We start from the raw sequence: 17,005 nt of genomic DNA on the forward strand, positions 1-17,005 counted from the left end.
GAAATCACCAAGAACACAGATCTCTCTCTACTTCCCTTTCAGAACAGAGATCTGTTTGTTTACATTTACAGATCCCCGTTCTGGCTCTCTGTGGAGCGATCGCGGGTGGCCAGCTGACATTGTGGCCGCCGGCCACGCTCATCGGCTCTGGCGACACACCATGGGTGCCTGCTATAGTCTTTAAAGGGACTGCCGTACCGGTACGGCGATTTGCGCAGCTGAGACATTCTACTGCAGTATTACTGCGGCAGCTGGTCGGCAAGCAGAGAACATCTCTCTTTTCAAATATCCCAAAGTAGGCCTGTAAATAAATAAAATGTTTAGCTGTCTAACATGATTCATCAGCACAGTTTAATATGAAAAAATAAAAACGTGCCTTTATGTGTTAGTGCCTAGGCACACTATGGTCATTTAGCCTCCTAGAAACCTATCTAGAGTGTGATAGGCATACCCCATCTATAAATGCATCTAATTACATCAATATTGTCATCAGGGGATAGGATACAGAAACAGGTAGAGCTAATTTACAAAGACCCAGTGCATTTAAAGAAAAAATGGGCCTAGGTAAAAAAGAGCTTTTAGATCCATTAATGTGACTTCTCTTACCCTAAATCAGGGATCTCCAAACTACGGCCCTCCAGCTGTTGCGGAACTCTGACATTTACAGAAATTACTAGGCATGATGGGAATTGTAGTTCCTGAACAACTGGAGGGCCATAGTTTGGAGACCCCTGCCCTAAATCCGTGTTCTCCAAACTGCTGCCTGCGGGCTGGATGCAGTCATTTACTTGCCTTTTTCCAGCCCTTAGGGCACTCTTCCTTCCACTGATACAAGGCTTTATTCCTCCTACTGACACCAATGATGAGGTACCACTCCTTCCACTGTTACCGACTGTGGGGCATAATACCTACAACAGACATTAATCATGGGGCACTATTCCTCCCACTGACACCAATGATTATTATTATTATTATTATTTAGATACTTATATAGCGCCGTCAATTTACGCAGCACTTTACATATACAATGTACATTCACATCAGTCCCTACCCTCAAGGAGCTTACAATCTAGGGTGGGACACTATTCCTCCCACTAACACCAATGATGGGACACTATTCCTTCTACTGACACCAGAAAAGGGGTACTAGTCCTCCCACTGACCCCAACAACGAGGCACTATTCCTCCTACTGACCAAAAGCACTATGTATTTTTTTCATTCCCACTGACCATCAAGCCTAACGCATTTTCTACTGCCACTGGTCACAGTATGGCCCCTCTAAAGTCTGAAGGAGAGTAAACTGGCCCTTTGTTTAGAAAGTTTGGAGACCCGTGCATTAAAGGATAGGGGCCTGAGTCTAGGTTTACTTTAAAACCATCATAATTGGGGAAAAAAAACAAGGACAATGCCAATCTTCCTTATGCATTCTGTTATACAATTTTCTTCAAGACTACAGGTATTCTTTTATTGGGTAAACTTTTTCAAAGAAGTCATGCTTTGGCATTATAGTGTGATCAGAGGGCCAATGTTTTCACCAACTTTAAGTTTGCCTATGAATAAATGATGTAGCTAAATTCCTAAAAGATGATTGAATGCTTAACACAAAACATATAAAGCCTTTGGTTATCTAGGAATATATGTGCATTGAATTTTTAGCTGAACAGACCTGCAGCGTTTCTTTCTGTAGTTGTGATAGGTGCATATTGCTGTTTACTGCCTTACCCAGCAGAGGGAAGACATTCCCTGTCAAGAAAAAAGGCTGCCGCAAGGGAAACCACCAGGAAGCAGGCTCCATCTGTTAATCAGTAAGAAGTTGCATTCTCTAGCAAGGTAGGGGAAGACTATTCTGTTACAAGCCATTGTTGTTATCAAATACACCATAGCATGAAAAACAGTGGTATTGTGAAGCCTGGCGGGACTGCTGGAACTGTAGGAAAGAGAGAGATGACAGATATGAAAATTTAATTTGCCATATCAACACATCTAAAGTGTGCTATTATCTGATTAATAACCTCTTCGTAACTAGGTGGACAATAGTTGCAGAACACTTTTAGCACTGCCTTTCATTGTTTTTTGGAAAAATAAAAATCTTTAACATTCAAGTTTTTATTAGGTAGAAACACCACAAAATTAATGCATCCACTGTACACAACAGCAATTCGTTCAAACAATAATTTTTAATGCATTCACATGAGGTTCACACGAGGGGCTATCAAAAATATTCCTATTTTGTGCTCATACTAGTTGTGTCTTATAAAAACATAAGCCATCATACTTTTTTTCAGATTTGCCTTTTAAATGAATGCATTAACCCAAAACAATACACATTATAAAAGTATAATGCCAAAAGAAAGCAAGGCTGCTAATAAATATAGTTGTGCTAGGTGGTAACTAGCCTGGCTAAATGGTAGGTTGATCTACTGATTCTTGTCCGAAGTCTGAGTTTGGGGTAGTCTCTGTCTTCTGTCAATAGGTGGCACTGTTACTTTTGGCATTAGAATGATGGATTATCATAAATTCCTGTAATGGGTAACTAAGTTGGCTCAGCCAATCAGCAGGTATTTCTTTGACCACTGTGTATGCTGGAATAGGCTATTTATTTGGGAGGAGTCAGGTGTTCAGGGTTCTTCCTATCCAAGGCTGCGGCCTGGGTGAGTGGGTGTTGAGAAGCTAATGGTTGCTAGGCCTGAAGCCTGAGGCCTATCCAGGAGGCATGCTGGCTGCTAGGTGCACTTAAAGGAAAAACATTTTTTAGCTAAATAGCTTCCTTTACCTTACTGCAGTCCTGGTTTCATGTCCTCATTGTTCATTTTTGCTTTGAAGTTGCAGTAATTCTGCTGTGATCTCCACACTTCCTGCTTGTCTGGCTCCTTATGAAAAATCTCATGGCAGCTTTTCACTGTGGTCCAAGCTGTGTGTCTAAAACTCCTCAGAACCAATCAGATTGATTTTAAAAACAAAACACTGCCCTGGATTTGTTTGTTTTTGTTCTGTGGGTCTCTTTACTTCACAGAAACATGAAACCAGTTTAAAAACGAAAGTGAAACTGCAGGCACATTATATGATTGAATTTAATCATTTTTAAAAGGAATCCGTTAACTTTTATGTCTATGTGTATGTTTATGTTTATGAAACAGTCATTTCAGCAAAAATTTTTTTTCCTTTAGTGACCCTTTAAGGCCTATCCATCAGTTCAGGGTTCTGCAAAAGAGGAGCAGTCAAGGTTAAGTCCGAAGCTTGGGGTGGAACCGTGTGAGTTAGAGGCTCAGCCAGAGGGAAGCCTGACCATTGCCAGAGGTAAAAGAGAAGCAGTAGCAACAAAAGGGACGACCACTCCAGTTACTGGAGGCAAGTTTGGAAGGGATGCAATTCTGAAGGAGTACCAGAGAAGATGCTTCACTAGCCGGGGACAGGTTCAGTGGAGACTCATCCAGGAATGCAGATGGTAGCTATGAGTAAAGCTTGAAGGAGTATGGTGGGTAGCTGTAAGTAAGGCTTGACGATAAAGTACAGGGAATCCAGTGGGTGGCTGAGAGTCCAAAAAGTCTAGTGGGAGAGACGAGAAGCTGAGCTTAAGGATCTACAGTGGGATACTGTGAGTTAAAGGGGAGTTCCACCCACAATTTCACTTTTTAAATATAAATACCCCTGTAATACACAAGCTTAATGTAATCTAGTAAAGTTAGTCTGTAAACTAAGGTCCGTTTTGTTGGGTTGTTAGAGCATTTAGTTAGTTTATAATCTAGAAATAGACCGTGGCCATCTTAAGTGTGGGCATCATGAAGCCAGACTGTATGACTTCCTGGATTTCAGCCTTGCAGATCTCGCACATGCTCAGTGCTGCACAAGCGATGTAATAGGTTTGTCAGGTTTCCATAGCAACGGGAGTGTCAGAGGAAGTTGCAGCCCCTTCTCTATGCAAATAGGCTATTTGCAAGGACTACTGGGATACATGATGCCTATCCCAGAAACCCTTGCGAAAAGCCTTGTGACTTAATAGCCTAGGCTAATAAGGAGGAGGAAGTCATGAAGGACTACAAAATAAAGGTATTTACAAGCAACAAAATAAATAAAAATTGTCCATTCTGAACACTATGAGATTAGGGCATGCAGCACAGACAAACATAAAAAAATGGGTGGAACTCCACTTTAACTACTTAAAGACCCGCGTATTGTAAATGTACATCCTCTTTTTAAACATGGATATCTCAGTAACGGCAGCAGCTGCTGCCACAACTAAGATATCCATGTTTTCAGCGGGCGGCCGTGTAAACGATAACGGCTTTTCCGCGCCCCCCGCCGCTTACCGGAGCCGTCGGTAGCGGCGGAGGAGATCCGATGCTGCCGCCTGGAGAGTGAGGACTTGAGTGAGGGCAAGATGACCCGTCCTCATAGCTCTGCTGGGCGGAAGTGACGTCAAAACGTCAGTCCCACCCAGCCTCTTAAAGAGACAATTTTTTTTTTGTCATTTTTTTAAATGACAAATTTTTTTTTGCATTTAAGCCTAAATATGAGATCTGAGGTCTTTTTGACCACAGATCTCATATTTAAGAGGACCTGTCATGCTTTTTTCTATTACAAGGGATGTTTACATTCCTTGTAATAGGAATAAAAGTGATCATTTTTTTTTTTTTATTTCTAGGGTGTTAGAAAAAAATATATATATAATGTTTGGGGGTTTTAAGTAATTTTCTAGCAGAAAAAACTGTTTTAGTCTTGCAAACACCAAATCTGAAAAACACCTAAGGTCTTTAAGTGGTTAAAGCGGTAGTTCACCCTCCTTAAGAACAATGCAGCATAAAATCCGGCATAGTAGCGCGAGCTACACTATGCCGGTCTTAATTTTTTTATCCCGGTACTCACGGTTATATCGTGCATTGACGATTCCGTCTGCCGCGGGGGAATGGGCGTTCCTAGCAAGAGGGAGGGTGATTGACGGCCGGCTCTGGCACGTCACGCTCCCCGAAGACAGCCGGAGTAGGTCTCGGCTCTTCACGGCGCCTGCGCACAGGCTATGCGCAGGCGCCGTGAAGAGCCAAGCCTATTTCGGCTATTTCCGGAGAAGCGTGACGTGCCACGGCCGGCCGTCAATCACCTTTCCTGTCCATAGGAACGCCCATTCCCCGGAATCTTCTATGTAGGATATAACGGTGAGTACAGGGGAAAAAAAATTAAGACCGGCATAGTGTAGCTCCCGCTACTATGCCGAATTTAATGCTAGAGGGAAAAAAAAAATTTTTTTTTTTTTATATAGGGTGAACCCCCGCTTTAAGCTGGAAGAGCTACAGTGTGTTACTGCGAGTTAATCTGAAAGATTTACAGTAGGATACTGTGCGAAAAGTTGTGGCTGCTGAGCAAATTGCACAGTGCATCTTTTACTCTATTTTACTCATCTTTTACTCTATTTTAGGTCCGATTTCAGGCAAGAATGTGGGCCTGATTTGTCCCTGAAACCGAGAACAGGGATGCACTGGACCCCTGCTGTCCGAATCAAGTGTGAACCCAGCCTCAAAGTGCAGAATTTAAAAAGCTGTCTGAAAAAAGTGGGTGGAGAGCTGAAGTTACACTCGGAGGAGAGTTCTGACACTGACTAAAGGGAAGGGACATACCCCCTTCACACAGCAGACAGAAACAAATCTAAGGCTGTCAATCAGCTGGAGGTCCCTCCCCTGTCACCTTTTTTCTCTGTGTCTGTGTCTCTGAAAACTTGTCAGAAGTGATTGATGTTGATAGGGAAATAAAGCAGCAGACAGAAATGACAGTGCTCCCAACAGAGACAAGTACATACTATAGAGGAATATGCTTTGTTCATATTTCATGTCTGAGGTTTACAACCATGGGGCCAGATCCACAGCCAGCCGGTGTAACTTAAATATTCGGATTTAAGTTACACCGCCGAAAAATTTCTACCTAAGTGCCCGATCCACAAAGCACTTACCTAGAAATTTTCGGCTGTGTAACTTAAATCCGGCCGGCGCAAGGCGTTCCTAATTTAATGGGGTGAGACCCATTTAAATTAGGCACGCTCCCACGCCGGCCGTACTGCGCATGCTCACGACGTCATTTTCCCGACGTGCTTTGCGCGTTTTTACGTTGCGCCAGGTTTTGAGAATCGCGACGGGCGTAAAAAAAATCCGAGTTGCGGCGAAAAAAAAAAATTGAAAAAAAAAAGACGGCGACGCGGGATAGAAGGGTCTACTTTTACAAGGCCTAAACAGTTTAGGCCTTGTAAAAGCAGCCCTAATATTGCGACGGCAAACTAATACTTACGGAGAAAAAACGAAGCGTAAAAGCTTCGTGGATCTCCGTAAGTGCTAATTTGCATACCCGAAGCGGCATTTCGACGAGAAATGCCCCCAGCGGCGGCTGCGGTACTGCATCCTAAGATCCGACAGTGTAAGTCCCTTACACATGTCGGATCTTCTGCCTATCTATGTGAAACTGATTCTGTGGATCAGTTCCATAGATAGAAACAGGTATACGACGGCGTATCAGTAGATACGCCGGCGTATCCCTTTTGAGGATCTGGCCCATTATCTCTAAATAGAGCTCAAATGTTAGTTTTTTTTTGTGCTTCTAAGCATGCGTATAGAGCTACAATTTATTTTTTTCGGCTAGGCAGATGTGTTCTCATGCATCAATATGTGTCTCATTTGTGTGTTGATGTGACATCTTGATGTGTTTTGAGTTTAGAATTTGGAGCAGATAGAGTTAACAGCCATTAAATGATGTTTGTTGCCAATGCATCAAAATGCATGTTATATGAGTATTGAGGCTATTCCCTTGATTTTTATGGGGTTCCCAGTGCACTGAGATGCAAGAAAAAAACATACAAATCTTTTTTTAATAAAGTGCTGTACTGCAGCTCTGTGATAGGAAGACACTGGGCCGGATTCAGAAAAGAGATACGACAGCGTATCTCCTGATTCAGAGAATCAGTTACGCATAGATATCCCTAAGATCCGACAGGTGTAAGTGTCTTACACCGTCGTATCTTAGGCTGCATTTTCTGGCTGGCCGCTAGGTGGCGCTTCCGTATTTTTACGTGAGGAATATGCAAATTAGTATTTACACCGATTCAGAAACGAATGACCGCCCGGCTTTTTTTTTTTACGTCGTTTGCGTTCGACTTTTTTCGGCGTAAAGTTACCCCTGCTATATGAGGGGTATGTGCGGCGTATCCTATGTTAAGTATGGCCGTCGTTCCTGTGCCGAGTTTTGACATTTTTACAGCGTTTGCGTAAGTCGTTCGCAAATAGGGCTGGACGTAATTTACGTTCACGTCGAAAGCATGACGATTTGCCGACGTCATTTGGAGCATGCGCACTGGGATACGTCAACGGACGGCGCATGCGCCGTTCGTTAAAACGTCAAAAACGTGGGGTCACTACCATTTTACATAGTACACGCCCCCAACCAGCCTATTTTGAATTAGGCGGGCTTACGCCGGCCCAGTTACACTGCTTCGCCGTAAGTTTCAGCGCAAGTTCTATGTGAATACGCAACTTGCTGCTCAAACTTACGGCGGCGCAGTGTATCTGAGATACGCTACGCACGCCTAAAGATAGGCCAAGCTCTCTGAATCTGGCCCTCTCTCTTTTTGGGGGAATTTGCACCTTTGCTTGTCAGTACATGCATTACAAAAATGCAACAGAGTAAATGGGCCCTTAAAATGACACAGTGTTAAAAACTAAGTACAATCAAGTACTTGTGTTAGTCCTAGTCTGTTTAAGACTGAATGGAGAAAAAAAAAATCTAAATATTATACAAGTTACAATTTTTTTTAGCCCTTCAGATTACTTCCTTTTCTATATTTGATCAGGAATATTGACTGTCACATAATGCCCACACACAGGTAAATTTTTCACAGAGATTAATGCATCCTTCCTAAGGGTGCTGAGGCTATATACTGTGAAAGACGCCAGGTACTGGATGCATGCAGCCCATTTAAGTCTATTAGGACGCAGCAGCTGTGATAGGCATGTGGGGCTACTCACCTGCACCCGCACGCCTGCCACATTGGGGGGTAAACATCTGTGTTCATGCAGCCACTATGTCCTAATAAACTTGGATGGGCTGCCTGCACACGGCACCTGACGATGAAAGAATGACCTGTTTAATAGTTCACGTGCCTCAGCACTCATGTGAAGGAGGCCTAAAACTTATGAAGACAGGTTTACTACATTCTCAGAAATAACTTTTTTTTTTTTATCCTTTGTGGTGTGTTTTGTTCCTTTTAGAGTATGATATGCTAAATGATGGTGGAAGGGGGTCAATTAAAGTTGATGATGGGGGGGAAAGAGGGGAAGCTGATGGTGATGGGGTGGGATCATGGTTATTGATTGGAAACTGGAAAAATTGGAGTTAGTGGTGTGAAGGTATGCCAATCATCATCTCACTTTGGAGGACACAGAACAGGAGGGATTCACGATGAGGCCAAGGAGTGATGGTGAGTGGAAGGTGGACACAGAGGGGTTTAATTAAGAGCATCAATCGGTAGAGGGATATGTTGGACATGGGCCTGGCTATTTTTTTTTAGATATATTGTAGATTAGAGAAGGAAAGCAAGGCATATAAAATGGATGTAAAATTTTAAAATTAATCAACACAAACTAACAGCAACAGTTTTGTTAGGGACAATGTAGTGCAAAGGTAGGTTGGCTTGATCTGCTCTGTTTTTTTGCTTTTTTAAAAAAAAAGCTTATGGCAGATTGTATAGTGCAGGATTATAATGATCACAAACTAGCAGTTTTTTTATACATGATACAGATCAATTTAGAATACCTAGTTAGACATTCTGTATTACATAAGACCCCTTTCACACTAGGCGGAGTCCGCCAGCTCAGCGGAGATCTCTCCTCAGATCTCTGCTGAGCCAGCAGATTACAAGTCCCTCTCTGCTCACTGAGCGGGGGGGGCTTGGCCAGCGCTGCTGTCTCCTATGGAGAGATCTGATAAAAACGGACAGCATGTCGGTTTTCATCAGATCTTACCCGATCCGATCTGACATTCACGGATGGCGACGGATCGGACCGGGTCGGATGACAGCGGACATGTCTACTCTGACATCCGACGCTCCATAGAGAAGTATGGAGCAGCTGTTCAGGTCCGTCGACAAATATGACAGGTGGACCTCAACGATCCGACCATGTGAAAGGGGCCTTAGTGATCAATCTGTCATAGCTCTGTGTAAAATGTAGTTACCTAGAGTAGTGTTTCACATAGTTCCTGGAACCCACAAACAATTTAGGTTTTGTGAATATACACAGAGGAAGACAAATAGAATTATTGTGGGTCCCGGGTTAAATTCCCAACCGGGATGCTACCTGCATACAGTTTACATGCTTGCATATGTTTATGTAGGTTTTCCTTCCACACTTCAAAGACATGATGGTAGGATAACTGGCTTCTGTCTAAATTTGCCCTAGTATGTGTATGGGTGAGATAATGACCTTAGATTATAAGCTCTTTTGAGGACAGAGACTGGTGTGCATGTACAGTATGTAATGTGCTGTGTAAATTGTTGGCACTATAAAATATATATAAAAAACAAAGAGAGGACAATATCTCAAAAAAATAAAAAACATGCAGATTTGGATAACAGTCCTACAGGAAAAACAGCAAAAATTCCAACAGATATACAGTAATGGCATTCATATCTCTTCCTATTACCTTTATCAGAAGCCTACCCATGGCTACTGTACCTGCTAAATTTATTAATTCTCAAATATCTGTAAGATAACCAATTTGGGGTTTGGATTTTGAGGACATGCAGACCTCTTTTTATGAGTTACAGCAAAAGCATATAGCTCATTTAAAGGCATGCAGTAATGCTCCTTTTTATTCAAGCAAATAAATGTGACTGCTGTGTCATTATTTTTGATAGCAACCAAATGCACCTAGCAGCAAGCGCAATACTCATGTAGCATCTATCATGTGTTGTGTTGAAAAATTTAAATTGTGCTGGTAAGTATTTTTTGGAAAGAGGGGGAGAATTAGGAGGGGAAGGGAGGGTTCTACTCTGCAGGGGGGAGAGGGGGAGCAGGCGAATGATAAAGGGAAAACTACACTATCTCCAGAAACACTAGGCTCCATGAAATGGCCAGAAGCAATACAATTCAGCCGTCAAGCTGTGCATTCAGGAGAAGGGAGTGAGTTTGTACCATTGCCTGCAGATAAGGGTCTGTGGTTTTAAAATATATCCAGGGTCTCTATTATTCGGACTTCTTCATCCGTGTTGTGCAATGTAGAGGTTAAAGCTTCCATTTGGAGAATGTTGTTGACTTCCAAGTTCCACATTTGTTTGGTGAGTGAAAAATTCTGCTTCCAAAAAAGAGGGATAAAGGCTCTTTCTGTATTCAATAGATGAATTATTAAAGACTTCAGGACCGCAATTGGTTGCAATTTAGGACAGTACCAAAAGATATGTGACAACGTACTCAATGCAACCTCACATTGCCAGCAGGCCTTGTAACACGTAGGGGATTTTATGTTGTCTCAAGTGTCTTATACCTTAGATAATGAAATGTGAAATCCACTATTTTGGATTTATGTGCAAAGTTCCCAATTCCTTTCCTCATCTTGGGTGGTTAGGATATTCTAAATCCTCGAAAGAGTATGATGGGAGGAGGCATTAGAACTACATATGGCTTTGCAGCATATTATTTGTCAACAAAGGTCTTCACAGATCTAACGGAGGATTAAGCAAGGAGCTGAAATCTATTTGGTTGAGCCACTTAGTCCGAATAAAAAGGTCAAGGAGGCAGAATTTGCCTTCTGTATGTAGTTAGCAGAGGTTTTGGTTAACCAGACCCAGGACAAACTCTTGGTTGACAGAGTCTTTTTGCCATCTGAATAGTGATGCCAATTACAGTATTGGGTGAGCCTGGACCTCTGGGTTTAATAGCAAAGACAGCCATGGTAGCCCTACAGTTGGGGTTGAGAACTCTTCGCTTTCCATTTCAACCCATTACTTGTAGTTCTCATTACAGCACCAGTCAACTATCCTGGTGAGATTCTGCTGTGTGATACTGTACTGCTGAAATAGGTGGACACACAGACCCCAACACTTTCAACAAATTACCTTCTTCAGTTTAAATTTAAGTTTAACAATTTAGGTTTTGTGACTATACACAGAAGAAGAAAAATAAACAAATAGAATAATTGTGGGTCCCGGGTTAAATTCCCAACAGGGACGCTACCTGCATACAGTTTACATGCTTTGCATGTATTTTTGTAGATTTTCCTTCCAGACTTTAAAGACATGATGGTAGGATAACTGGCTCCTGTCTAAATTCGCCCTTGTATGTGTATGGGTGAGATAAGGACCTTAGATTGTAAGCTCTTTTGAGGACAGAGACTGGTGTGCATGTACAGTATAGCAACCTATTTTGGATTTATGTGCAAATTACCCAATTCTTTTCCTCATCTTGGGTGGTTAGGATATTCTAAATCCTGGAAAGAGTATGATGGGAGGGGGCATTAGAACTACATATGGCTTTGCAGCATATTAAGCTGCAGTTGGGGTGGGGACTCTTTGCTTTCCATTTCCACCCATTACTTGTAGTTCTCATTACAGCACCAGTCAACTATCCTGGTGAGATTCTGCTGTGTGATACTGTACTGCTGAAATAGGTGGACACAAAGACCCCAACACTTTCAACACATTGCATTCTTCAGGGATGGAAGATGTCCACTTGAGGAAGATATTGTCAGGAACCACGAATCAGACAGAGACAGAAATACAGCTAAAATCACACCTTTTATTTTATTGGCAAAAATAGTACAAATGGTAAATGTAGTCAAAACATAGCCAGGGTACAGTAGCCAAAATGGGTAGTCACAACAAACAAGTAAATCAGGAAGCCAGAGATCAGCATAGTTGGAGGCAGCAGACAGGATCAGGAACCAGAAGGGATGTCAGCCAGGCAAGTCTTCAACAGGAACACAACAGAGAGTCTCCAGATATGTTTGACCAAGACGAAGGTACAGAAGAAATGAACCGGGCAGTTACAATAGCGAGAAGGGAGTGGCTGTAGGCTGGACTGACAAGCAGGAAATGTTCACCAGATGAGCCATTGTGGAACGATGATTTCTGGCAATTAACCGGCAGCTGAGCAACCTGAGCACTGAGAAGGGAGCCCTGACAGATACCTGGAGAAATACAAAATAATATCTCAAAATAGACATATACATAAGAATACAAAATTGTGTATATTGGCGAACACTATACTGCAGATCTCAATACTCGCAAATATCAGCTGAAACATCTAGGTGTACTTGTATGTGTACTGATGTATGACATAGGCATACATACGATTGTCCAAGCTGGACAAATGTAACTATGAAAAATATCAATGTCTGGAATTCAGCTTTAAATGCTCATTAGGTCTAGGGGTGCCAGAATAAGGAGAGGTGTAATAGATTTTTTTCCCTGGTCCAATTCCAGGATACATGTTCTATTCTGCTGCTGAGCCAAATTCATGATGATGTAAGTACATGCATGCAGAAGAAATATCACACTGCTTCAGTCTCCATCATCAACTCCAACAGGAAACTCTTTATTCAAGTTATAGCTTTTATAGCCAAAGTGACATAAGCAAACGTCATCACATATGGGTGCATCTGATAGGCTCATTCACATATGGTCTTCTCTCGTTACATCTCTTCCTGGCCACGAGGCAAACATTCCAGGACATGGGGGCCATTTTCTTATGTTCGGTGGGAGGAGTAGTAATTAAAAGACATCTGTTTTCCATCTATATATATCTCAGTCCAAAAAAATACCACTGTCTTGTCACAGAATACTGAAATACACATATAAGCTGCTGCTCCACAGCCACTTGCTTCCTCTACCGCCAGCTTCATTCACAACACTCTTGCTCAGGGATGGTGGGTCAGCAACCCATAATCTGGGCTTGCCAACCCACCATCCCAGAGCAAGAGGTCGCAGGCCACATCAGAGGGCTCCGCGGGCCACTTGTTGGGCACCCCTGTCTTAGAGCATAGCATAGTATGTGCCTCAAAGATACTGTATCAGTACCATGTTGTAACAACAGTAGAAAAGAAAATGGGGAATCAGCACTGGGGTATTTAGAAAGATGAGAATAATGTTTACACATTTCAGTGAAAAGTACAAGGTGCATAATATATATCATTTAAAGTCTAATTACAGTCATGCTCAAAAGTTTGCATACCCTGGCAGAAATTGTGCAATGTTGGCATTTATATTGAAAATATGACTAATCATTCCAAAAATGTTTTACTTAAAGCGGTGGTTCACCCTGTTTTATAACATGCTGTCTATTCAAATGCTCTGCAAAAATAAACCCCAGACGATTTTTTTTTTTTTGAGTCCTCCTTACCCGTTTCCTGCTCGATGTTTCGACCTGTCAATCAATATCTCCCGCGGGGAATGGGCGTGTAAGTCCATTCTCCCCCGTCCTGTCACTCCAATTTAGCAACTCCTCCGTCGACGCGCTGTCATGTAATCGCGCGACATCTAACCATGTAGTGTTGACGGCGACGCTCGCCGTCAACACTGCGCATGTGCGGGATCGAGCGGTGAATTCTGGGAGGCCAGCATTCGCCCTATCCCGGAAGAAGACCCTGACGGCTTCAGTTTGCCCACAGGCAAGATGGAAACGTCCATCGGATCAGGATCAAATATATAATTTATCTAAATACAGCGCATCGGATGGCTTAAAGAGTGGGACACATTGTTAATGCGGGATTAAAGGTAAAACCCGCTGATTAGAGGGGAAAAAAAAAACGATATCCCGCAGAACCCCCGCTTTAAGGTTAGCAATCACATGAAGCCATTTATTATCACATTGTTTTTTTGGATCCATTTTAAATCATAATGATAACATAAACCAACCAAATTGCCCTGATAAGTTTACATACCCTGGAATGTTTGGCCTTGGTACAGATACAGAAGTTGGCACACACAGGTTAAAATGGCAATTAAAGGTTAAAGCGGGGGTTCACCCAAAAAAAAAATTTTTTAAATTGCATCTAGCAGATAGAGCATATTAAGGACAATAGATTTCGGCAGTTTTTTTTTTTTTTCTTGGTACATACCTTTATATCCTGATGTTCTCCAGGGCTTCCGGGTTCCGATGACTGCTTGACTGGGCGTTCCTATCCTTCCGTACGACGATTGACGTCTTGTGAAACAGGTGACCTGTCGCACAACGCACGTCACCAGACTTCGGGGAAGTGCCGAGCTGCGAGGCGGCACTATACGGCGCCTGAGCAGTCAGCTGTACACGGCGGGCGCAGGCGCCGTATAGTGCCGACTCTTAGCTCGGGTATTTCCGTAAATCTGGTGACGCGCGTTGTGCGACAGGTCACCTGTTTCACAAGCCGTCAATCATCGAACGGAAGGATAGGAACGCCCAGTCCCGCAGTCATCGGAACCCTGAGGCTGGGATAGGAACGCCCAGTCCCGGAGTCGTCAGAACGCGGAAGCCCTGGACAAAATCCAGATATAAAGTTAAGTACAGAGCAAAAAAAATAAAAAATAAACTGCTGAAATGAAATGTACTTACTATTGTACTTTTTAATGTAAAAACATTGTTTTTAGGGTGAACTTCCACTTTAATTTCCCAATTTGTTGCTTTTTAAATCACAATTAGTGTCTGTGTATAAAATTCAATTTGTTTGTAAGCTCTCTCACATGGATGCACTAAGCAGGCTAGACACTGAGCCATGAGGAGGTAGAAAAGAACAGTCAAAAGATCTGCGTAACAAGGTAATGAAACTTTACAAAGATGGAAAAGGATATAAAAAGCCTTAAATATGCCAGTCAGTACTGTTTAATCACTTGTGAAGAAGTGGAAAATTAGGGGCTCTTTTGATACCAAGCCAAGGTCAGGTAGACCAAGAAAATGTAAGCCACAACTGGTGGAAGAATTGCTCAGGATACAAAGAAACCCCCACAGGCAAGCACAGGAGAAATACAGGCTGCTCTCCAAAAAGACGGTGTGATTGTTTTTAAGGAACACAATGCAACAATACTTGAACAATAAAGAGCTGTATGGTTGAGCTGCCAGAAGGAAGCCTTTACTGTGCCAATGCCACAAAAACGCCAATGAGGCTTGTGAAGGTGTTGTTGGGCATATTGTAACCAGGCTTATTTGTTAAACTTGTACAGTAAAGGCTTCTTTCTGGCAACTTGACCATGCAGCTCTTTTTTGTTCAAGTATCGCTATATTGTGCGCCTTAAACAACCACACCATCTTTTTCCAGAGCAGACTGTATTTCTCCTGAGGTTACCTGTGGGTTATTCTTTGTATCCCGAACAGTTCCTGTGGCAGTTGTGGCTGAAATATTTCTTGATCTACCTGACCTTGGCTTGGTATCAAGAGATCCCCAAATGTTCCACTTCTTATTAGGTGATTGAACAGTACTGACTGGTATATTCAAGGCTTTGGATATCTTTTTATATCCTTTTCCATCTTTGTAAAGTTTCATTACCTTGTTATGCAGGTCTTTTGACTGTTCTTTTCTACCTCCTCATGGCTCAGTGTCTAGACTGCTTAGTGCATCCATATGAGAGCTAACAAACTCATTGACTATTTATACACAGACACTAATTGTGATTTAAAAAGCCACAAATGTGGAAAATTGACCTTTAATTGTCGATTTAACCTGTGTGTGCCACCGACTGTGTCTGCATAGGCCAAACATTCCAGGGTATGTAAACTTTTGATCAGGGCCATTTGGCTAATTACTGCTATCATTATGATTTAAAAATGATCCAAAAAACAACGTGATAAAAAATGGCTTCATGTGATTGCTATTCTTCAATATTAATGCCAAAATTTCACAATTTATGCTAGGGTATGCCAACTTTTGAGCACAACTGTATAATTAGCAAAGATGAGCAGAGGAAGGAGGGGTACCTTTTTAAAGTGAATGTAAACCTGATTCATGAAATTTGATCTGTGCAAATCTATCTGTAGTGTTTTCTTATCGCTCTTCAAAGCACTAAATCCCGTGGCTTTCTCCTGCTCCATTCTTATCAGCATGATGACTTCTGACAAGTTCTCTGACACAGGAGATAAAACCAGGCTGAAATTTGTGTCTGGGGGGGTTACTATAAATAGATTAGCAAACTATTCACATAACAGCTCTGAGAATCTCTGCCTATGTGGAGAGGGGTGTTTGCCTTTCCTCCAATCAGCTGTCTTTGCTGTATGCTCAGAATTCACACTCGGTGCTGAACCGGAAGAGAAATCTCTAACACGACCTGAACTTTCTAAACAGTATATAAAGCTAAAGACAGCAAATATATATGTAAAACTTATGTAGGGAGATTTGTTTCATACCATATGAAGCTGTTCACGTCACTGGGTATATGTGGAGGTTTACATCCACTTTAGGTAGACTGATCCCAGGGGTCCCAAACATTTTTAAATGGCTCTAGAGCCCATGTGTCAAACACCAGACCCATGGGCTAAATCTGGCCCGCCAGGCTATTTCATGTGGCCCTCATATCTCTCCTGCAGCACCCCCCTCTTCTCCGACTCCACCATGTCTCAGCAATCAGAACAGAACTCCTCTTACAGATCTTGTGCTTCTATGCTGCGGAGATGATCATCTCTGCCCCCATCGTAGCAGTCTGCACCAGAGAGGACCTCCTACAGATCCTGCAGCAACAGCTCCCCCTTCATCTCCACCTGTCCATGTCTCAGGATTCAGCAGACTCCAGCAACAGACTCCAGCTCTCCTATGGTCCTCCTCCAGACCCCGCACTTTCTGCTTGCGAGCTCCACCTAGTAAAGTTATTCCAGTTAAAAAAAAGACCATCTAGTTCAACTAATAAAAGGGAAAATAAAAAATCCTACAATCTCAGGCCTCGTACACACGGCCAAGGAACTCGACGTGCCAAACACGTCGAGTTCCTCGGCGAGTTCAGCCCTGAAGCCGCCGAGGAGCTTGGCGGGCCGAGAGCTCCCATAGAACAACGAGAAAATAGAGAACATGTTCTCTATTTTC

This window comes from Rana temporaria, chromosome 3 (genome assembly GCF_905171775.1).
Source record: "Rana temporaria chromosome 3, aRanTem1.1, whole genome shotgun sequence".
In the NCBI taxonomy this organism is placed as follows: Eukaryota; Metazoa; Chordata; class Amphibia; order Anura; family Ranidae; genus Rana; species Rana temporaria.